At 37.1% G+C, this 25,052-nt stretch overlaps 1 protein-coding gene across 7 annotated transcripts in view; it reads left to right on the top strand.

The window, feature by feature from the left end:
* The window catches only part of OPRM1 (opioid receptor, mu 1), a 120,126-nt gene that overhangs the window by 61,217 nt on the left and 33,857 nt on the right, over window positions 1–25,052 (top strand). Inside the window, exon 3 of one of the 7 annotated variants that reach the window (XM_011943740.1) lies at window positions 16,774–17,725. The exons of the other annotated variants lie outside the window; for them this stretch is intronic. The gene's annotated coding sequence lies outside the window, so the exon portion shown is untranslated. Of the gene's footprint in view, window positions 1–16,773; window positions 17,726–25,052 lie in introns of those variants that run through there. 7 annotated transcript variants of the gene reach the window in all.

Here is a 25,052-nt window from a genome sequence, read left to right as displayed (position 1 = left end):
TGTGCCCGTTAGCCTATAGCGCAGTATTGGGGTGGGAGTTACCCGATTTTCCAGGTGTTGTGTGTCTCAGTTCCCCTGGTTAGGAAAAGGGATTGCCTTCACCCTTGCGCTTCCCAGGTGAGGCAATGCCTCGCCCTGCTTCAGCTCTCGCTGGTCGGGCTGTCACAGCTGACCAGCACCGATTGTCCGGCACTCACTAGTGAGATGACCCCAGTACCTCAGTTGAAAATGCAGAAATCACCGGTCTTCTGTGTCCTTCGCGCTGGGAGTTGGAGACAGGAGCTGTTCCTATTTGGCCATCTTGCTCCGCCCCCTTGCCTTGATTTTTATAAGGGACATTGGTTTGTTATTTTCTTTTCTTGTGGTGTCGTTTTCTGTCTTTGATGTTAGGGTAATGCTGGCCTTATAGATTTAATTAGGAAGTGCTCTCTCCTCTTCATTATATGGAAAATTTTTGAGGAGGATTGATATTTGATCTTTTTTAAGTGTTTCATACAATTCACGAATGAAGCCATCAGGACCAGGGCTTTTGTTTATTGGGAGATGTTTTTATTACTGGCTCAATCTCCAATTTTGATAGTTTCTGTTACTTTGTACCTTAGTCTTGAAAGGTGTTATGAATTGAATTATACACTCTCCCACTCCCCCAAAAAAATCATACGTTGAAACGCTAACTCTGATGTGACTGTAATTGGAGGTAAGGCCTTTAGGAGATGATTAAAGTTAAATGAGATCACAATGATGGGGTACTAATGAGGTTAGTGGATTAGTGGAATTAGTAACCTTATAAGAATTGAGAGAGAGAGAGAGAGAGAGAGAGAGACCTCCTTTGAGCAAAGAGGAAAGATTACAGGAGGACACAATGAGAAGGCTGCACCTGCAAGCCAGGAAAAAACTCCCTCACCAGGAATTAAATCAGTTTGCACCTTGATTTTCAATTGACCAGCCTCCAGAACTATGAGAAACATTTTCGTTGTTAAAACCACTCAATGTATGGTATTTTTTATAGTAGCTCAAGTAGACTATTACAGTAGTTTTTATGTTTTTAGGAACTTGGTCGTTTCATCCAGATTATCCAATTGTTGTCATATAATTTGTTCATAGAACGCTCTTGTAATTATTCTATTTATGTATAAAGAGTAGTAATATGCCTACTTCAATATTGTAGTAATCTGATTATTCTCTATTTTGTTTTTAGCCAATCTAGTTAAAGATTTGCCAATTTTGATAATATTTTTGGAAAACTAATTTTTTGTCTTTGTTCATTTTCTCTATTGTTTTTCTAGTTTCTATTTCATTTATCTCTACTCCAATTTTTCCTTCCTTCTGCTAGCTTTGTGCTTACATTGTTCTTTCTCTAGTTCCTTAAGTTTTTAAGCTGTTAATTTAAGATTTTTAAATTTAAGTATTTATACATACAAATTTTCCCTTAACGCTGTGTTTGCTGCGTCACAAAAATTTCGGTGTGTTGTATTTTAATTTTCATTTATCTCTAAGTATTTTCTAATTTGTCTTGTGATTTTTCTCTTTGAACTATTGGTTATTTAAGAGTGTTCTTAATTTTCACAAGCCGGTGAATTTTCCAGTTTTCATTATGTAATTATGTTATTGATTTCTTTAATTTTATCCAATTTTGGTCAGAGAAGATACTGCATTTATTTTTAAAATTTTATTAATATTTAATTTGTGGTCTAACATATAGTCTATCTTGAAAATGTTCAATGTGCACTTAAGAGGAATGTTTTCTGTTGTTGAGTAGAGTGGTCTGTACATATCTGTTAAGCCTAGTTGGTTTATTGTGTTTTGTAAGTCCTCTATTTCCTTACTTATCTCATTTGATTATTCTATCCTTTGTTCAGAGTAAGATATTGGCACCATCTCTTTCCTTCTTCAATTCTGTCCACTTTTGCTTTATATCTTTTTTAATGGTCTGTTGTTGAGTAGTGTTTGTAATTGTTATATCTTCCTGCTGTGAAACATTTATTGACATACAATGCCTTTCTTTGTCGCTTGTAAACCTTTTTTATTTACAAAAAGTTAAATTACAAATTATCGTTGCAATAATACTAGCTTTTATAATTGTCAATGCATTTACCTTTACTGAGACCTTTATTTCTCTGCATGGCTTTGAGGTATTGTCTACTGTACTTCCCTTTCAACCTGCAAGACTCCCTTTAGTATTTTCTTAAATGTTAATAGTGTATTTTACTTAATCTCATATATCTATATTATCATTTCAACAAGTAATCGATGTAAATTTCTTAAATCATGTACAACTTGATACTTTGAAGTATATGTACATTCTGGGATGATCAAATCTAGCTAGTTATCACTTTTGTAATGAAAACACAACATCCACTCTGCGCATTTTTCAATAGTACCATATGTCAATATTAACTAGAGTCACCATGTTGTACAATAGATCTCTTGAATTTATTTCTCTTAACTGTAAATATGTTTTCTTTGATCCACATCACCTCAACCCCAATTCATCCTAACCACCCGAGCCTCCATTCTATTCTCTACTTGTATGAGATCAATTTTGTAGATTTTTCATATGAGTGAAATAATGTGGTATTTGTCTTTCTATGCCTGGCTTATTGCACTCAACATATGTTCTCCAGGTTCACCCACTGTTGCAAATGACAGGACTTAGTTTTTTTTATGGCTAAGTCGTATACCATTGTGTATATATACCACATTTTCTTTATCCATTCATATATTAATGGACTCTGAGATTCATTCCGTATCTTGGTTATTGTGAATAGTGCTGCAATAAACATTGGAATGTAGCTATCTCTTTGACGTATTTATTTTGTTCCCTTTGGATATATATACCTAGTAATGAGATTGCTAGATCATATGTTAGTTCTATATTTAGTTTTTTGAGGCACCTCCACAGTGTTTTCCATAACGGCTCTACCAATTTGCATTCCCACCAACATTGTGTGAGGATTTCCATTTCTCTCCATCCTTGCTACCACTTACCTTTTGTATTTTTTGTAATCATCATTCTAATAGGTACAAGTTGATATCTCATTGTAGTTTTGACTTGCATTTCCCTGATGATTACTGATATTAAACATTTTTTTCATATACCTGTTGACCTTGTGTATGTCTTTTGAGACATGTCAATGAAAGTCTTTTGCCCATTTGTTAATTAGGTTATTTGCTTTCTTGCTATTGACTTGTAAGAGTTTCTTATGTATTTTGGATATCAACTCCTTATCAGCTGTATAATTTGCAAATATTTTCTCCCATTTTGAATGTTGTCTTTTCATTCTGGTAATTTGTCTCCTGCATTGTGCAGAAGCTTTTTAGTTTGATGTAATCTTATTTGTCTAATTTTGCTTTTGTGGCCTGTGCTTTTTTTCTTTTTTTTTTTTTTTAGACAGAGTCTCACTCTGTCACCAGGCTGGAGTACAATGGCCCAATCTCGGCTCACTGCAACCTCCACCTCCCAGGTTCAAGTGATTCTCCTGCCTCAGCCTCCCCAGTAGCTGGGATTACAGGTGCGTGCCACCACACTCAGCTAAATTTTGTATTTTTAGCAGAGACAGGGTTTCACCATATTGGCCACGATGGTCTCCATCTCTTGACCTCGTGATCCACCCACCTCAGCCTCCCAAAGTGCTGGGATTATAGGTGTGAGCTACCACGCCCAGCCCTGGCCTGTGCTTTTAAGGTGATAGCTAGAAAATCATTGCAGAAACCAATGTCATGAATTTTCATAGTTTGGGGGTCTTCCATTTAAGTTGCTCACTTACTTTGAATTTATACTTTATCGGGTGAAAGATAAGGGTCTAATTTTATTCTTCTGCATGTGGATATCCAGTTTTCCCAACATTATTTATTGAAAAGACTTTCCTTTCCCCATTGTGTTTACTTGGCACCTTTGTTGAAAGTCACTTGATTGTAAATGCATGGACTTATTTCTGGACTCTTTATTCTGTTCCATTGGCCTATGTTTCTGTTTTTATGCAGATACCTTTTTTATTATTATTATAGCTCTGTAGTGTACCTTAAAGTCAAGTACTGTGCTGCCTCCTGCTTTTTTTTTATCAAGATTACTTTGGCTATTTGGGATCTTTATAATACCGTTTGAATTTTAGGGGTTTTTTTCTGTGAAGAATGTCATTGTATTGCAGATGTCATAATTCTATACCTAGAAAACTCCATCATCTCAGCCCAAAAGCTTCTTAAGCTGCTAAGCAACTTCAACAAAGTCTCAGGATACAAAATCAATGTGCAAAAATCACAAGCATTTCCACACACCAACAATAGATAAGCAGAGAGCCAAATCATGAATGAACTCCCATTCACAATTGCTACAAAGATAACAAAATACCTAGGAATACAGCTATCAAGGGAAGTAAAGGGCCTCTTCAAGGAAAACTACAATCCACTCCTCAAGCAAATCACAGGGGAAACAAACAAATGAGAAAACATTCCATGCTCATGGATAGGAAGAATCAATATGGTGAAAATGGCCATAATATCCAAAGTAATTTATAGATTCAATGCTATTCCCATTAAACTATCATTGGCATTCTTCACAGAATCAGAAAAAACTATTTTAAAATTCATGTGGAACCAAAAAAGAGCCCATATAGCCAAGAAAATCCTAAGCAAAAACAACAAAGCTGAAGGCATCATGCTACCCAACTTCAAACTATACTACAGGGCTGTAATAACCAAGACAGCTTGGTATTGGTACAGAAACAGACACATAGATCAGTGGTACAGAATAGAGATCTCAGAAACAAGATCACACATCTACAACCATCTGATTTTCGACAAACCTGACAAAAACAAGCAATAGGGAAAAGATTCTCTGTTTAATAAATGGTGCTGGGAAAACTGACTAGCCATATGCAGAAAATTGAAACTGGACCCTTTCTTCATGCCTTGTATAAAAGTTAACTCAAGATAGATTAAAGACTTAAATGTACAACCTAAAACCATAAAGGCCCTAGAAGAAAATCTAGGCAATACCATCCAAGACATAGCACAGGCAAAGATTTCATGACAGAAACATCAAAAGAAACTTCAGCAACAGCAAAAATTGACAAATGGGATCTAATTAAACTAAAGAGCTTCTGCACAGCAAAAGAAACTATCATCGGAGTGAACAGACAACCTACAGAATGGGAGAAAAGTTTTGCAATCTATTCATCTGACAAAGGTCTAATATTCAGAATCTACAAAGAATTTAAACAAATTTACAAGATAAAAACAAACAATCCCATTAAAAAATGGGCAAAGAACATGAACAGACACGTCTCAAAAGAAGACATTTATGCAGCCAACATACATATGAAAAAAAATTCAACATCACTGATCATTAGAGAAATGCAAATCAAAACCACAGTGAGATACCATCTCATACCAGTGAGATTATTAAAACGTCAAGAAACCACAGATGCCGGTGAAGCTGTGGAGAAATTGAAAAGCTTTTACACTGTTGGTGGGAATGTAAATTACTTCAACCACTGTGGAAGACAGTGTGGCAATTCCTCAATGACCTAGAGCCAGAAATAGTATTTGACCCAGCAATTCCGTTACTGGGTATATACCCAAAGAAATATAAATCATTCTATTATAAAGACACATGCATACATTTGTTCATTGCAGCACTATTCACAATAGCAAACACGTAGAATTTACCCAAACACCCATCAGTGATAGACTGGATAAAGAAAACGTGGTACGTATGTATCATGGAATAACATGAAGCCATAAAAAGGAACTAGATCATTTCCTTTGCAGGGACATGGATGGAACTGGAAGCCATTAACCTCAGCAAACTAACACAGGAACAGAAAACCAAGACTGCATGTTCTCACTTATAAGTGGGAGTTGAACCATGAGAACACATGGACACAGGGAGAGGAACAACACACACTGTGGCCTCTTGGGGAGCGCGGGGGGAGGGAGAGCATCAGGATAAATAGCTAATGCATGCAGGGCTGACGTAGGCAATGGGTTGATAGGTACAGCAAACCACCATTGCACACGTTTACCTATGTAACAAACCTACATGTCCTGCACATGTATTCTGGAATTTAAAATAAAATTAAATTGAATTTAAAACATAAAATAAAATTAAAAATCTAGCTGTCTTCTATTAATTCAGAACATTAAAGAGATTTGTAAACATAAAAAAAGTCATTATAGTTTTAACACGGATTTTATTGACTCTATAGATTGGATTCAGCAGTATGAACAGTCTAACAATATTAATTCTTCTAACCTGTGAACATGAGATGTATTTCCATTTGTTTCTGTCTTCTTCAATATTTTCATCAATGTTTTATAGTTTTTTCAATGTAGATGTATTTTACCTCCTTGGTAACATTCATTTGTAAGGTTCTTTTTTTTTTTTTTTGGAGCTATTGTAAATGAGATTTTAAAATTTTCTTTATCAGATGGTTCATTGTTAGTGTGTAAAAATGCTACTTTTTAAATGTTGATTGTGACCTACAGCTTTACTGAATTTTGTTATCAATTCTAACCATTTTTTGGTAGAGTCTTTAGGATTCTCTATACATAAGCGTATGTCATCTATAAACAGGAACAATTTAACTTCTTCCCTTCTAAGATGAATACCTTTTCTTTCTCTTGCCTAATTGCTCAGATTAAGACTTTCAGAACTATGTTGAATAGAAGTGGCAAGAGTGGGCATGCTTGTCTTGTTCCAGATTTTAAAAGAAAAGCTTTCAACTTTCCCCCATTCAGTGTAATGTTACTTGTGGGTTTTTCCTAGATGGACTTTCCTGTGTTCAGGTACATTTCTTCTATACCTGATTTGTTGAGAGTTTTAATCACAAAGGACCATAAATTTTATCAAATTCATTTTCTGTATCTATTGAAATGATCCTGTGGTTTTTGTTCTGCATCTATTAATGTGATGCATTCATTTACATATGTTGAACCATCATTGCATCACTGGGCTCAATCACACTTGATCATAGTGAATGATCTCTTTAATAAGATGTTAAATTATGTTTGCTGGTTTTTTACTGAGGATTTTAGCATGTATGTTCATCAGGAATATATGCCTGTATTTTTCTCTTGTATGTGTGTTTGTCCTTGTCTGGTTTGGTATCAAGGTAATGCTGGCCTCACAGAATGAATTTAGACAATTTTTTCTCCTTCAATTTTTTTGAAATAATTTGAGAAGAATAAGTGTTAGTTCTTCTTCAAATATTTGATAGAATTCAGCAGTGAAGTCTTCAGGTCCTAGACTTGTCTTTGATGGAAGACGTTTTATAAATGATTCCATCTCCTTATTCAATATTGGTCTTCTCAGTTTTCTGTTTCTTCATAATTCAGTCTTGGTAGGTTGTACGTGCCCATGAAATTGTACATTTCTTCTAGGTTATCCAATTTGTTGGCATAGAATTGCATGTGATAGTCTATTATAATACTTTTTTCTGTGATATCAGTTGTAATGTCTCCTTTTTCATCACTGGTGTTCTTCATTTGAGTCTTCTCTTTTTTTCTGAGTCTAGCTAAAGATTTGACAATTTTGTTTATCTTTTCAAAAAATAAACTCTTTATTGTATTGATCCTTGGTAATTTTTTACAGTCTCTCATTTATTTCTGCTCTGATCTTTATTATTTTCTTTCTTATACTAATTATTTATTTATTTTATTCTTATTTTTCTGGTTCCTTGAGGTGCAACATTGGGTTTTTTATTTGAGATCTTTCTTCTTTTCTGATGTAGGTATTTACTGCTCCAAATTTCCTGCTAAGTACTGCTTTTGGTGTATTCCACAGGTTTTGGTATGTTGTGTTTCTATTTTCATTTGTCTCAAGTAATTTTTTAATTTCCCTTTCAGTTTCTTCATTGACCCACTGGTTTTTCAAAAGCGTATTGCTGAATTTCCATGTTTGTAAAGTTTTCAAAGTTCCTGCTTTTATTGATTTCTACCTTTACACCATTATGTTCAGAAAAGTTACCTAGTATGATTTCAACCTTCTCAAATTTTTTTCAGACTTGTTTTGGGCCTTACATATGATCTATCTTGGAAAATGTTTTATGTGCAGTTGAGATATTCTGCAGTTGTTGAATAGAAGATATGTGCAGTGGAGATATTCTGCAGTTGTCCTGTAAATGTCTGTAAGTTTCATTTGGTGTAGAGTACAAATTAAATCCAATGTTTCTTTATTGATTTTCTGTGTGCATGACCTGTCTGTTGCTGAAAATGGGGTGTTGAAGTCTCCCACTACTATTGCATTGCCATCCATCTATTCCTTTGGATCTATTAATATTCACTTTATGTATTTAGGTGTTCTGATGTTAAGTGTGTTTGCATTTACAATTGTTACATTTTCTTGTCGAATGAAACCCTTTTTCATTATGTAATGTCCTCCTCTATTTCTTTTCATAGTTTTTGCCTTAAAATTTATTTTATCTGATATAAGTATAGCTACTCCTGCTCTCTCATGGTTTTCATTTGCATGGAAAATCTTTTTATATACCTTCACTTGCTATCTATGAGTGTTCTTACAGGTGAGATGAGTCCTTTGCAGGCAACATAGAGTCGGCTCTGTTTTTTCCATTCATTTAGGCATTATATGTCTTTTAATTGAATAATTTAATCCATTTACATTCAAGGTAATTGTTGATAGGTAAGAACTTGCTACTGCCATTTTTTAATTGTTTTCTGTTTTCTACCTGTTTTGCGTATCCGTTGTTCCTTTCTTTCTCTCTTACTGTCTTCCTTTGTGGTTGAATGATTTTATCATGTTTGATTCATTGCCTTTTTTTAAGAGAAAGAAGGTGTATTAGTTCATTCTCACACTGCTATGAAGAAATATCCGAAACTGGGTAATTTACAAAGGAAAGAGGTTTTGTTGACTCACATTTCCACATTGCTGGGGAGGCCTCAGGAAACTTACAATCATGGTGGAAGGCAAAGGAGAAGCAGGTACTTTCTTCACAGGGTACAGGACAAAGCAAGTGCAAGCAGAAGAAATGCCAGATGCTTATAAAACCATCAGATCTCCTGAGAATTCACTCACTATCACGAGAACAGCATGAGGGAAACTGCCCCCATGATCCAATTACCTCCACTTGGTCCCACCCTTGACATGTGGGGATTATAAGGATTACAATTGGAAGTGAGATTTGGGTGGGGACAGAGAGTCTAACCATCTCACAAGGTCTGATTCTGTCACCCAGGCTGGAGTGCAGTGGCACAATCTTGGCTCACTGCAACCTCTGCCTCCTGGGTTCAAGCAATCCTCCCACCTCAGCCTTCCAGGTAGCTGGGACTACAGGCATGCACCACCATGCCAGCTAATTTTAGTAGTTTTTGTTTGTTTGTTTGTTTTTAGTAAAGATGGGTTTTCACCATGTTGGCCAGGCTGGTCTTGAACTCCTGGCCTCAAGAGATCCACCTATCTCAGCCTCCCAAAATGCCATACTCAGCCACTATACCCAGCCATTACTTCTTTTGTTAAACATATCTATTGCAGGTTTTTGTTTTGTGGTTACCATGAGGCTTACAAAAAAATTTCTTGTAGGTAACAATTTAACTTCATAAAATAAAACTCTATATTTTTACTCCACTCCTCACCATATTTTGAATTTTTCAGTGTCACAATTTACATCTTCTTATATTGCATATCCCTCAAAGAAGTTTTTGTATTCTATGATTTTGTCTTTTAACCTTCATACTAAAGATACACACAAGATATACGTGATTTACACACCCTCATTACAGTATAGTCATGCATCACTTAATAACAGGTATATGTGCTGAGAAATGCATCATTAGGTAATTTAGCCATTGTGTGAACATCATAGATTGTATTTACACAAACCTAGATGATATTGACTACTCCACACCTAGGCTATATGGTATAACCTATTGCTCCTAGACTACAAACCTGTACAAAATTTTACTGTATTAAGCACTGAATCTTATGGGACCATCATCATATATGCCACTTGTTGTTGACTGAAGTGTCATTATGCAGCTCATGACTGCACTCCCTTTTACTAGTGAGTCTTATGCTTTCAGATGTTTTCATGTTACTCATTAGCGTCCTTTACTTTCGGCTTTAGCATTTCTTGCCTGGTGATAAACTTCCTCAGCTTTTGTTTGTTTGGAAAGTTTTTAATCTATCATTCACTTATGAAGGACAACTTTGCTGCATACAATATTTGTGAATGGCAGGGTTTTTTTTTTTTATTTTTCCTTCAGTGTTTTGAATATGTCTTCTCACTCACTCACTCAAACTTGGATTGTAAGGTTTCTGTTGAGAAGTTTGCTGTTAAATGTATTGAAACTCCTTTTGTGTCACTTCTTTCCTCTTGCTGCTTTCAGGATCCTCTCTTTGTCTTTGTCTTTAAGCTTTGAAAGCGTGCTTATATTGTGTCTTGGTTTAGACTTATTTGGATTAAGCCTGATTGGAGACTTTTGGCTTTCCTTTACCTTGATATCTATATTTTTCTCCAGGTTTGGAAATTTTTCTGCTATCATTTATTAAATAAGCTTTCTACCCCTTTAACTATTTCTAATCTCTCTTGAATGCCAAAAACTGCTAATTTGCTCTTCCAATGTTGCCCCATAAATTCCATAAGCTTTCTTCAATCTTTTTCATTCTTTTTTTCTCCTTTGACTGTACATTTTTAAATAACATGTCTGAGTTTACAGATGTGTTTGTTGTATTTGTTTTGCTTGATAAATTTGCTTGATGCTCTTTATTACATTTTTCACTTTGTTCTGTATTTTTCAGCTCCAAGATTTTTATTTGATGTTTTATTCCTTTAATCTCTCTGTTAAATTTCTCAGATAAATTTCTGAATTGTTTTGCTATATTTTCATGAAACTTACCAAGTTTATTTATTTATTTATTTATTTATTTATTTGAGATGGAGTGTCACCTGCCGTGTCACCCAGGTTGGAGTGCAGTGGTGCAATCTCAGCTCACTGCAACCTCCACCTGCTGGGTTCAAGTGATTCTCCTGCCCTCGCCTCCTGAGTAGCTGGAACTGCAAGCACATACCACCACACCCAGCTAATTTTTGTATTTGTAGTCAAGATAGAGTTGAAGCGCATTGGCCAGACTGATCTCAAACTCCTGACCTCAAGTGATCTGCCCACCTTTGCCTCCCAAAGTGCTGGGATTACTGGGGTTAGCCACTATGCCCGGCCTTACTAAGCTTTCTTAAAACAGTATTTTGATTTCTTTTCTGATAGTTCATTTATCTCCATCTCTTTAGAGTTAGACCTTAGCACCCTATTTTGCCATTTGATTATGTCATGTTTCCTTAATTGTCCTTGATATTCATGGTCATGCATTGATGTCTGTGCATTGAAAAATGAGTACTTATTCTAATCTTTGCAGTCTGACTTTGTCTGGAAATGTCCTTCAATAGTCCAGGTATTCTGGGTAGATTGTCTGATGTGATATCTAAGACCCTGACTGCTGCATCTGTTTCAGCACTAGGGGGTGCCTATGCCTAGGACTGCCATGCCAGCACAGTCTGGGCTGAAATTGCTGTTAGCTAGTTTCTGTGGTTCCCAAGTTTTCAGATGTTTGGGATGGGATTTTTGTCTGTGGTTAGTGGCTGGTTGGATTTCTGTCAAGAGGAAATGAAGCAAGAGAACTCCTATTTTGCAATCTTGTTCATATTACTCCCTTTTGGCATTTCTTGCAGGATAGGCTTAGTGGTAACAAACTCCTTCAGCTTTTATTTTTCTGGAAATATCTTAACTTCTCCCTCACTTTTGAAAGACAGATAAAGAATCATTAGGTGACAGTTTTTTTTTTTTTTTCTTTTAGCACTTTGAAATTACCAACCCACTGCCTCTGGCTTCCAAAGTTTCTGATAAGAAATATGCTGATAATCTGATTGAGAATCTCTAAGATGAGACAAGTTTCTTCTGTCTTGCTGCTTTATTCTGTCTTTATTTTTGTCTTTCAACATTTTGATTATGTGTCCTGAGCATCTCTTATACGTGACAAGTTTCTTCTTTCTTTCTGTTTTTAAGATTCTCTCTTTATCTTTGTCTTTCAACAGTTTGATTATGTGGGTCTATTTAAGTTCACCTTACTTAGGGATCATTAGCTTTTTGGATGTCTATATTCTTGTCTTTCACAAAACTTGGGAAGTTTTCAGCTATTATTTCTTCAAGTAATCTCTCAACCACCCCCACTCTCTTTTTCCTTTTGGACTGCCACAATATGTGTGTTAGTCCATTTCATGGTGTCTCATGGGTCCCTTAGGCTGTGTTTTTACTTCACCTTTTTTCTTCCTCTTCTTCAGACTTGATAGTTTCAATTGTCCTATTTTCAATTCACTAATTCTTCTTCCTACTCAACCCTGCTTTTGAATCCTTTTGGTCATTTTTTAAAATTTCAGTTATTATTATATTCAGCTCTAGAACTTCCTTTTGGTTTCTCTTTAGATTTTCTATTTCCTTATTGATATTTTCATTTTGTTATACATTGTTTTCTTGACCTTCTCCAGATCCTCCTTTTGTTATTTGAGTAGCTTTCAAACAGTGTTTTGGGCGCGGTGTCTCAAGCCTGTAATCCCAGCACTTTGGGAGGCCGAGACCGGCGGATCACGAGGTCAGGAGATCCAGACCATCCTGGCTAACACAGTGAAATCCCGTCTCTACTAAAAAAATACAAAAAACTAGCTGGGCGAGGTGGCAGGCGCCTGTAGTCCCAGCTACTTGGGAGGCCGAGGCAGGAGAATGGCGTAAACCCGGGAGGCGGAGCTTGCAGCCAGCTGAGATCCGGCCACTGCACTCCAGCCTGGGCAACAGAGCGAGACTCCGTCTCAACAAAAAAAATAAAAAAATAAAAAAATAAAGACTTATTTAGTAGGTTTGTCTTCTGATCTCTCTCAGTAACAGTTTCTGTTGTTGTTCATACATTTTTCTTTCTTTGTATGCCTACTAATTTTTTTTTTTTCCAAAAATAGACATTTAAATCTGATAATCTGGTAACTCTGGAAATCAGGTTTTTCCTTTTCCCTAGAGTTTGCTGCTATTTTGTTTCATTTTGATTTGATTTTGATTCTTGTAAGTTATCTCTATGCCAATGATTAGCCTACGATATAAACTTAATGTCTTCTCAGGCATTTTTCTGAGCCTGTGCCTCTCCCTTGGCTTATTAGTGACTTTCTGATTTTCCTGGTATATGCAGTTGCTTTTGAATATCCTAGTCTTTAATGTCTGATTGTCAAAAAAGGTAAAACAAATGAAGTAGGGGGAATATGGTCCTGGTAATTTAAATTCCCTGGAAGTTGCTTCAGTTACAGGAAAAGAAATTTGTAATATTTGGAGGTGAAGAGATACAACAATGACTATCTGTCTTTGTGTATGCACCTCCATGATCAGAAGCAGCAGTCAGCACTCAGAGCATAGATTCTGATATTTGGAGGACAGAGTTTTTCTACCTTGGCTCCTGCAAGCTGCATGCAAGCTTCCTGCAGCTCATGCACTGTCTCCAACCAGGCTCAGGGTGAGAGAGAGAAAGCTGCTAGCCAGATAAGAGCAGAAATTGACCAAAATTAACCACAGTTTACTGTCAAGCATTCCCCTGGAAGTTGCAAGCCTTTAATAACACTCCAAAGTTCAAAAATATTTACAACAGACAGAATATACTAATGCAGTTGTTATCTAGATGGGAAGACAGATTCTTGAAGCTTCTACTCATCCATCTGCCCAGAATCTTTGCCACTGTTATTTAAGAGGTGGTACCATGCATCTTAAAAGGCTGTGATGAAGATCAAGTAAGAAAAATCCAAGTAAACTCTTTAGAGCAATGCCTAGCTTTCAATAAATGTTGGCTATAATTATAATGCTCAAAAACAGTATCTATCTCCATTATTATTTAATTTGTTTTAATGATAATTTTTGTGGTAATATCGTCAACACTTCACATTTATGGAAATTGAGCCTCAGCAACTTGACTAACATCACAGACACAGTGTTCAGATTTTTATATCCTAATTCCAAACCCAATATTCTTATTACTAGAATATGCTGGACTGTTTTACTCCTAAATTGGTTAAGAAGCCAAATATAGGAGGAGATTAACAAATCAAGGTAGCTGTAGTTACTCATTGGTCTGTGGGTTCACAGCATTTTAATAGAGCCGACTTTGCTCTTAAGATAGAGTAAGCAGTTGGTATGACTCAGGAATCTCTAGGAATGTTTCTTCCTTAAAAGGCAAGCTTTTGCTTCTAAATCCTGTAACAATTAAGATTCTAATTAAGGGAACATCGGATAGACATATTAAGGTGCAAAATACCTCTAGAAGGTATTGAAAATACTCACTATAAGCCAGTTGATTATAACTGAGCAAGCAGGTCTTCACTTTGATAACTTCTAGACCTAAAGACCATGTTTAACTAATATTTGAAGGTATGAAATGCATAATATGGAAAGAGATTTAACCTAGAGCATGGTGAAGATCTAGCTAAAGGCACAGTGTGTAGTTATAGATGCTGAAGGAAGGAAGCAGCTCTAAAAAAAGGTGAGATGGTATCCAATACTAGCTTTCATACTCCCAGGTCCACCTGAGATGGGTTTTTGCCTGCCACAGATAGACACTGGATAAGTATATATGCCGAGATTTCAGTGGTGCAGCAGCTGATGTAGCTACAACGCCCCTTAAGTGGCCTGTACCCATCTGTCAACATCATTGGAAAATGTCTATTGTTTCCCTCTAATTGCTGATTTTTGTTGGCTTGCTAATCATGAAGCCTGATCCTCATTGTTATCTTCAAGTATACTGTATTATCCATGCTCACCAGACAAAACCACCAGGAATATCTCTGTAGTTTAAAAAAAACAGGTTTATTGATCTTGCTGCAGCAAGGGACACAGAACATCCAGGGATTTCAGTTTATATTTGGTGATTTGGGAAAGGATTCAAAGAAACGAAGGTCTATCTAGACAGGGTGCTATCTTAAAGCAAGAGAAATTTGATGAATGAGCATCAGTAATTTTTTATCTAGGAGGCAGAATTAAGCATATAAGGCTAGAGTTGTCACTGAGCAGTGGTCAATGACAATAGGAAGCAGTGGTTACTTAATGTTAACTGGAAAAGGTAGATGCTTGCTATTTTTATGGTTGTGGATGATTTGGTTTTCTCTCTTGTCCAGGCATGGTTGCAAAGTTAACTTATTTTTGTCTTGTTGCATCACACCATGGAGAGACCTCATCTGAGGTTTATATTCTATGGAATTTTGTTCCACAGAGGAATACCACAGACTGATGGTTAGCAACTAGGCTGCTCCCCAAAAGCTCTCAGGGACTTTTTTTGGTCTTTCTCACAATTACTCAACTGACTGTCCATTCTCCTTCTTTGGCAATAGGAGAGGGATAAAAATGAGAATCAATGTGGGAGTGGTAAGATAACAAGCGCTGGGAAGGTATGGTTTATTCTTATTGAAGGGAAATCTCCTAAGAATGTGAGATGATTTGGAATGTCATAATTAAACAAATATATAAATGTGGCCGTTAGGATCAAGAGAATGCATCATGTTGCTCAGGCATAGCAAGGCAGGCAATCGAGTGCAGATTGAAGGTGATCTCTGTACTTATAAACCAATAGATAAAACAGATACTACTACTATAATCATCACATATGTTACATAGCACTAAGATTTCATGTGCAAGCATGCAAAAAGTTGAAATGTATTTTCAAATTCATTGATAGCACAAGATTTGCTTTTATTCAATACTAAAACTGAGTACTTGTTTAAAGTGAATTTCAATCTTTCATTTTCAAGATAGCTAACTGAAAACAAGCACAAGACTCCACTCCTGGTGTCCAAACTCCAAAACATGATAGAAACTATTTTTTAGATAATATAAAGCAATAAATCAATGAACAGTCATACATTAGTTTATGAAAATGACAGAGAAATTCTTACTAAACAATGTGATCTTTTAAAGGGCCCTATTAAAGTTTACTCCTCTTTTCTCTGCCATTTTTGAACAAACTGAGAGATAAGACAAAATGAATTAACAACTTCACTATGATAAATATCTTTATAATGAAAAGTTATGCAGTAACAATGGCTTCCCAATTCTTATCCTAGAATGCAGCATACTAAACCACCTGATTGCCTGCTTGGACCACTGGTGACCTCCGCACATGGATACCCACCCCTTTAAAATTTAGAAAATAGAGTAGCTTTGTGTTTTCCTTGGGAAGCTGAACCTCAAAGAAAGAGAGAAAGGGAGAAAGCTATACATATCCTATTCTTTAAACATATAAACTAGCTAATCACTCCTCCTTTTGAAAGGAGTGAATAATGGAACTGAGAGAAATCAAAGCAGAGAAATGGTGGATGACTTCACTCATGAAACATGAAGTCAGAAGAAAGGAGATTCTCCCATTGCAGATAAACTAAAATGCTGAAAGAATATCTGAAACTAAGAACAGCCAATATAAGCTGCAGGTAGTGGAGGCAACCCCACTGATATTCCATTATGAGGCAGATTTCCACAGTGGTAGCAGGCATGTTAGTTTACTCTTTTATATCTTCCGGGCTAGACATAAGCAACGGTATCCTTTATAAAATTCATGCATACTTACGGAAGAGATACTAGGCTATACCTGGGAGACTAGCACTTCTCTGCAGGATTAGAAGGAAAGATAAGTAGTCGAAATCAGATGACCAGCCACTAATGTATTACATCTACTACAAGCCGTCTCATCCTCTGCTTTTATTGAAAACTGCATGGCGTGTAAACTCAGGAGCTAATTCTAACCTTTATCTCCAGCCAGGCTGCACAAGCAGAAGCAGTGAACAGTCTACCAGGGAATATTATCTTCAAGGATCAGCTCAAAGCCAATAATCATCACACTGTTGAAGAGTGACTGCCCCAGGAAAGAGACAGGGCACCAGTGGGAACACAATAAACAGAAGAATTTACACTTGAGGAAACAGAATAAAAAAGTAATCACACAAGCACTTTAAAATAAGTCATATCAGGCATGGTGGCTCACACCTGTAATCCCAGCACTTTGGGAGGTGAAGTCATGTCGGTCACTTAAGTCCAGGAGTTCGAGACCAGCCTAGCCAACATGGCAAAACGCATCCCTACTAAAACTACAAAAACTAGCCAGTGTGGTGGTCCATGCCTGTGATCCCAGCTACTCAGGAGGCTGAGGCAGCAGAATCATTTGAACCTGGGATGTGGAGGTTGCAATGAGCCAAGCTTGTCCCACTGTACTCCAGCCTGGGCAACAGAGCAAGACACTGTCTCAGAAAAATGAATGATAATAAGTCATATTTCACATTTTCAGAGAGATAAAGGAGAGAATTGGTTTATGAAATAGGAGGAAGCAATTCAAAAATAATAAGAGGTGGTTATTAACAAGCAAAGCATAGCACCTAAATTCCCAGACAACCTAGGTTTCAATCCTGGCTCTGATGACAATCAATAGTTGGATGTCTCCAGGGCAAATTATTTAACCAATCTGTGTCTTCATTTTTCCATCTGTAAAATGAAGATAGTCATGGTATATACCTTATATGTGTGGTATGAGGATTAAATAATTTAGCATTAGTAAAGCACTCTGAACAGTATCTGACACATAAATGTTTGTTAAATAAACAAACACATTGGAAATTCTAAAAATAACAACCATAATTTTTGGCATTCAGGATTTTATGGGTGAGCTGAAAACCAGAAGGAGAGAAGACAAAGAGCATGTTACTGAGCTGGAAGAACATAGAAAATGGGATGGAGGCTGGGTGTGGTGGCTCACACCTCTAATCTCAGCAGTTTGGGAGGCCGAGGTGGGCAAATCACCTGAGGTCAGAAGTTCAAGACCAGCCTTGCCAATATGGTGAAACGCAGCCTTTACTAAAAATACAAAAATTAGTTAGGCATGGTGGTACACACCTGTAGTCCCAGCTACTCAGGAGGTTGAGGCAGGAGAATCGCTTGAACCTGGGAGGTGGGAGGTTGCAGTGAGCCGAGATCATACCAGTGCACCTCAGCCCGGGGAACAGAGCAAGATTCCTTCAAACCAAGCAACCAACAAACAAACAAACAAAAAAAGACAAGAAAAGAAAAGAAAATGGGACAGAAATGGAGAGTATGAAGAAACACGTAAGATACTAAAAGGATAGACACAGAAAAGCTAAAATTTATCTATTAAAGGTAGAGAACAAAGGAAATGGAAGAGAGGCAATATTGGAAGAAATAACAGGCCAAACATCCTATAACTAAAGAAAGAAATGGGACTGAACTGATGTCTCTGTGTTCCAAGCACAATAAATATTTTTTAAAATTCTTGCCACATTTTAATAAAATTCAAGAACATACAAAAGAGATAAGATTGCAAGTACTACAAGAGAAGAGAAAATTATATTTTTAAAGGGAATAGAATGAGAGTTTTCAACAACACAATCGGCATCAAGAAGACAATGAATAGAGCAACATTTTCAAAGTGAACAAAAACTACTTTGAACCTTAAGCCAAACCAGCTCTCTTAGAGGTTATATCCTCAACGTACACTAGAAACATGCTTTTTAGAGATATTGAAGTAAATAGCAACATAATCAGTTACAAATGTTGAAAATGATACAGTGAAAAATAGGAATGAGACAAAGCAAAAAGAACTGGCATTTTTCATTACAAGGATGAAATTATATATTTCTACCTTTTTCATAGAGATTAAATCTGTTTTTTATATAACCAACTAACATAAGCACTTTTTTTTTTTCCAGACAGAGTTTCGCTCTGCTCCCAGGTTGGAGTGCAGTGGCAAAATCTCAGCTCACTGCAACCTCCACCTCCCGGGTTCAAGCATTTCTCCTGCCTCAGCCTCCTGAAGAGCTGGGATTATGAGTGCAGGCCAGCACGCATAGCCAATTTTTATAATTTTAGTAGAAATGGAGTTTCACCATTTGGGCCAGGCTGGTCTCAAACTCCTGCCCTCAAGTGATCCACCCACCTCAGCCTAAAATAAGCATTTCAAGTGCTCCTATACAGGGGGCTTGAAACACTTAGAAGACTCAACCCTACCTCTGAGATATGCCCCATATGTTAGAGGGAGGAAGGGTAGAACAGTGAACAGACCCAGGGAATCCCAGTCTGTCATTTACTGGCTTTACAGATTGGGGAAAGGGAACTGATGTCTCTGAGCCTTAGTTTTCTTGCCTGTAGAATGGGGATGATGAAGTGCCCACCCCATCAACTTTATGAATTACTTAGTGCAATACCGGGCATGTAGACAATATTCATTTTCATTACTCCTCTTCTCATGTATAAGGAGATGGTTGAAAAGGCAATCATCATGTAGTAGGATTTTACTTTATTTTTATGTTATTCTTTGTATTTTCCTGTATTGTGTATTTATACAGTAAGCATGTATTATTTTTACAAAGTTTAAATAATGCACCCTGTAAAGGAATCAATATTTTTAAATTATCAGAAGATTTCAGAGATCATTTTTAATAATCTCAGAATAAGTAAGACCTTTATGAAAAACATGTACAGGCACATACACCACAGGTAGTCAAAATGTAATACTTCTAAGGGACAAAAACACTATGAATAAAGTTAAACAATAGCAATCTTTGAGAAATATTTGCAGCATGTATCTTAAATTTTTATAAATCAGTAGGAAAAAGATAACCCAATAAAAATAATCAGAAAAAGAAAATAAATTCATAGAAGAGGCAGTACAATTAACCCAGAAATAGATGAAATTATTTTCAACCTCTAAATAATATACTGTTAATTGAAACAATAATGGCATATTACATATCATTCATAATATTGGTAGATATGGCTGGACATGGTGGCTCATGCCTGTAATCCCAGCACTTTTGGAGGCTGAGGCAGGCAGATCATTTGAGCTCAGGAGTTCAAGGCCAATTTAGGCAATCGAGGGAGATCTCATCTCTACAAAAAATAAACAAAAAATTAGCCAGGTGCAGTGGTGTGTGCCTGCAGTCCCAGCTACTTGGGAGTTTGAGATGTGAGGATCATTTAAGTCAGTGAGGTCAAGGCTACAGTGTGCAGTGAGCTGTGATCACCCCACTGCACTCCAGTCTGAGTGACAGAGCAACACTCTGTCTGAAAACAAACAAAAAAAAGATTGGTAGATGTTTTAAAGTTTTTTGACATCAAATATTGGGAGGATGTAGGAACAAACGATCATGTGCCTCAGATCAGAGGACAACTGCTTTTCCAGGTAATTTGGGTGGCCTTCTCTAAACATTAGAAATGTGGATCCTCTGGAAATTGCTAACACCAGCCCAGAGAAAGATTTGCACAAAGAGACAGTTACAGCAACACCCATTGCAGCGTTGCTAATAATATTGAAAAATGAACAACGTAAATGCCAAGTAGCAAAAAGGATGCATAAAATGAGGCATATTCACATAAAATACTACTACACAGCTATTTTTTTAAAAAATGAACTAAGCCGGGCATGATGGCTCACACCTGTAATCCCAGCACTTCGGGAGGCTGAGGCAGATGGATCACCTGAGGTCAGGAGGTTGAGACCAGCCTGGCCAACACGGCGAAACCCTGTCTTGACTAAAATTACAAAAATTAGCTGGATGTAGTGACGAGCACCTGTAATCCCAGCTACTCGAGAGGCTGAGGCAGGAAAATCTCTCAAACCCGGGAGGTGGAGGTTGCAGTGAGTCGAGATCACATCATTGGACTCCAGCCTGGGCAACAAGAGCGAAACTCCATCTCAAAAAAAAAAAAAAATGAACTAAGTCTACAGGTATTAAAATGAAGAGCCCACAAAATGATATTGCTGACTAAAAAGTTGAAGGAACTCACAAAATATATACAAAGTAGATAGAGTATGTTACTATTTGAGTTAAGAAAATAAATAATGTAGTCCGGGCGCCATGACTCACACCTATAATCCCAGCACTTTGTGAGGCTGAGGTGGGCGGATCACCTGAGGTCAGGAGTTCAAGACCAGCCTGGCCAACATGGTGAAACCCTGTCTCTACTAAAACATATAAAACAAAAAATAGCTGGCCATAGTGGCATGCACGTGTAATCCCAGCTACTTGGGAGATTGAGGCATGAGAATCTTTTGAGTCCCAGAGGCAGAAGTTGCAGTGAGCCAAGATCATGCCACTGCACTCTAGCTTGGGCTGCAGAGTAAGACTCTGTCTCAAAAAAATAAAAAATAAAAATAAATAACACAGCATTGTATATTTTCTAAGGGTACATATTTATGCACATAATTATTGTTAAGGCAATGTAACAGTCCAAACTCATGAGACAGAGAGAGTGTGTGGTGTGTATGTGTTTGAGGAAAAGAGGCATATGATACTGGAATTGGCTTAAAGGGGTCTTTAGTATTATTTGAAACTTGTGTATAAGTGTTTGTACACAAAAATTTGTGTTTTCATAAACTGATTAAAATTAATTTTAAAATTGAATGAAAAAAGAAAGTTTGACTCAATACTTGTTTAAAGACTACATGTGCTAAAGGAGATATAATCAAGTCTTTACTGTAATATAAAACAGACTAACCTGAAGATAATTGGGAGAAAGAAGAAGAAAGGAGGAAGAAGAAGAGAAATAGAAGAAGGAAGAAGAAAAATAACAAGAATAAGAAGAAACGGAATACGTAGTAGAAGTAGCAGTAACCGCAGTAATAGTAACAATAGTCATTAGCAGAACTCAACCTAGAGAGATCACACCCGTGGAAAGGATCAAAAGATGTCATGAAGGAGATAGTATTTGAATCGGGCTCATTATCAATATTTCACTCCAGGTATATTTTGGCCCAGTCTTCCATAGTCATATCCTAGAACTGGACATCAAGAACTCCAAAATCTCCCCTGTAAGAATCATCACCTTTCAGACCAGCACCTCTTCCTTTCCAGACCCTGAATCTGATACCTCCCCCAAAACTGAGCTCTTCAATCCACCATCCTCATTCCTTTTTTATAAACTACAAATCTCAAATGAGCACCTAATATTGCCAAGCAAATATTTCTCTGCTAAATTTACTTTCCTATTCTCTTCTCTTCTAGACCTCCGAACTTTTCTTCTCTATCATTTCCTTTCATAGATACTTCTGGGTTTTATTTTATTTATTCATCCAACAAATATTCATTTTGTTCCTTTCCGATAGAATTCAGAACAGTGACTATGGATTCTTTCTTGAAGTTTTGCTGACAAGTAAAACAAATGAAAATTATAAAACAGAAAAAAATGCGGCTAATAGAGGCCTTTCAATAAAAAAACAATAAAAGCAGGCAAAAAAAGTTCTCAACAGATCTACAAGCCTCTTCTGTATCTGTACCTATATTTTTAGTCTTGTTGCCCGTCATAATCAAGAAGAAATCAACCAATCCGCATGTGCTCCAAACCCCACCCCCTTTCAGTTTCTCAAGGACATTGCTCATACTCTTTTTTCCCTGCTTCTTCAAGTTTTCATTGCTACAAATGATTTAATAGCACACATACATTCTCTAGTATATCAAATCATAAGGAGGTTGTTTCTAGGATTTTTGTTTTGTTTTGTTTTTAGAGACAGAGTTTCACCACGCTGGCCAGGCTGGTCTTGAACTCCTGGCCTCAAGTGATTCTCCCACTTCAGCCTCCTAAAGTGCTGGGATTACAGGCATGAGTCACTTCGCCCAACCTTCAAATCACGTTTTTTAAAAAACGAAATAAGGCCAGGCATGGTGGCTCATGCCTCTAATCCCAGCACTTTGTAAAGCTGAGGTGGGTGAATAACTTCAAGTTAGGAGTTCAAGACCAGCCTGGCCAACATGGTGAAACCCTGTCTTTACTAAAAATACAAAAATTAACTGGGCATGGTGGCACATGTCTGTAATTCCAACTACTCAGGAGGCTGAGGAAGAAGAATCGCTTAAACTTGGGAAGTAGAGATTGCAGTGAGTTGAGATGATGCCACAGCACTCCAGCCTGGGCGACAGAGTGAGACTCCATCTCAAAAAATAAAAATAAAAATAAAAATAAAAACTAATTAATTAATTAAAACAAAAACAGAAATCTTTCTTGAACTCACAGTTCTCTTTCCCTCTTGGTAACAAAATATCTCCAAAGACTTTTCTAAATCATTGACTTCCAGATCCTCACTCCCCATTTACTTTTTTTTTTTTAAACTCATATCTATTTATCATCCAACCCTACCACTCCATGGAATTTGCCAAAGTTATTAACAGGTATTTTGTCAAACTCAGTGAACATATTTCTGTTACTCAATCTCCTTGCATTCAGCAAATTTGACCACTATAGACTTCATGGTAATCTTTCTTCTTTTGACTTCCTTAACCCCAGCTCTGGGTTTCTTGCTTAAATTCTCTGGCCATTTCTAAGTTCCTCTACCTTTCTTGAAGCTTTAACCTAGGCCCTCTTCTCTTCTGTGCGTATACTTTCTCCTTAAGTTTTCTTCCTCAGTTCCATGCTTTATAAACTACCCATATGTCAACTACTCCCAAAGTCACACCACTAGCCCTGTCCTCTCTTCTAAACTCCACATTCCAAATGCCTATTTAATTTCCTTACCAGTTACCTAATAGGCACTTAGCAAAAATAAGAAATAAAAATAATATCCATTGCATATATCTCCTTTCAGTAATTCCTTTTTATACTGCAGGTCTGTTATCCTTAAAACCAGACTATGAGAGTAAGCCTGTATTTCCAAGAAAGGGAAAAAGAACCCACAGGGAGAGCAATTGACTATCAATTCCATTATAGAATTTTGAAAGCTTTAGTTTTAAAATGCAAAACTAGGTGGATGAGAAAGGAAAATGTTTTTAATGAATTCTGAAAGCTTGCACTTATTATGAAAAACATATCCTAGGCTGCATGTGGCGGCTCACACCTGTAATCCCAGCACTTTGGGAGGCCAAGGAGGGAGGATCTCTTGAGCCTAGGAATTTGAGACCAGCCTGGGCAACATGTTGAAGGCCCATCCCTCATCTCTACAAAAAGTACAAAAGATTAGCCAGACATGGTGATGCATGCCTGTGGTCCCAGCTACTTGGGAGGCTGAGGTAGGAAGATCACTTGAACAGAGGAAGTCAAAGCTGTAGTGAGTCATGATTGTGCCACTGCACTCCAGCCTGGGCAACAGAGCCAGACCTTATCTCAGGAAGGAGGTAGGAGGAAAGAAAGGTCATCCTAAAAACTGAAAGAATACAGCTTATGCAATAGGTCATACATTAGAAAATAAAAGTTGTTGAAAATGTTGATGATCCTGCCACACAGAGAGGAAGACAGGAGAGAGGAAAACATTCTGGGTTGGGGAAACACATTTGAGAGGATAGGAGAAAGAGAGTAGGAGAAATTAACTGAGTGTGAGCCCTGCCTTTACCAACTGATCATCTCATTCTCTCACTCCAGGAAAAACTCTTTATGGGGAAATAAACAAAAGGAATCCAAAACAATAAGAGATGTGACCTTTCACCTGACTGGAATTCTGGAGAGAGACACTTCACAGAGTGTCCCAGGGTCCCCTGGAGTAGCTAGAGGGGAGTAGAAATCTGGCCAGATGACACTTGGCAAAGAGAAACTGAAATGGTCTTTCAATATGAGGAGGAGACCCAAAATGGGGTAGAGGAGGTTAATGGAGTTGGGAACTTTTGTGCCAGCCAGAGACACCTGCGCTGCGTGTGGGAAGTGAGCCCTCTAGAGTCTTGTGGTAGAAATCCAGGGGAGACACCAGAGAGATCATCAGGCTCCCTCCAGGAACAGCTCTGAGAGCCAGAGATGAGAGGTGAGCAGGGAGGGGCTCGAAATATGTAGGGTGGGGCTCAAGACTCACACACACTGGAGTGCTCTGTAAGAAAACGATAAAAAATCACAAGTAAAAATAAGAAACTAAAGCAGATAATTCAATGGAAAAATGATTTACAAATATAAAGTTTTAAAATTTGACAAATAGCACAAATATCACAAAATTCAGAAAAGATACTTTTTTTATCTTTTTAATTTGTTTTCATTTCTTAGAAATGAGATCTTGCTCTATTGCCCAGGCTGGAGTGCAGTAGCATGATCATAGCTCACTGCAACCTTGAACAGCTAGG

Source organism: Colobus angolensis, unplaced genomic scaffold, assembly GCF_000951035.1.
Source record: "Colobus angolensis palliatus isolate OR3802 unplaced genomic scaffold, Cang.pa_1.0 Scaffold221, whole genome shotgun sequence".
Taxonomy (NCBI): domain Eukaryota; kingdom Metazoa; phylum Chordata; class Mammalia; order Primates; family Cercopithecidae; genus Colobus; species Colobus angolensis.
The sequence above is the reverse complement of the archived record's forward strand: the minus strand, read 5'-3'. Positions and strand labels throughout refer to the sequence as shown.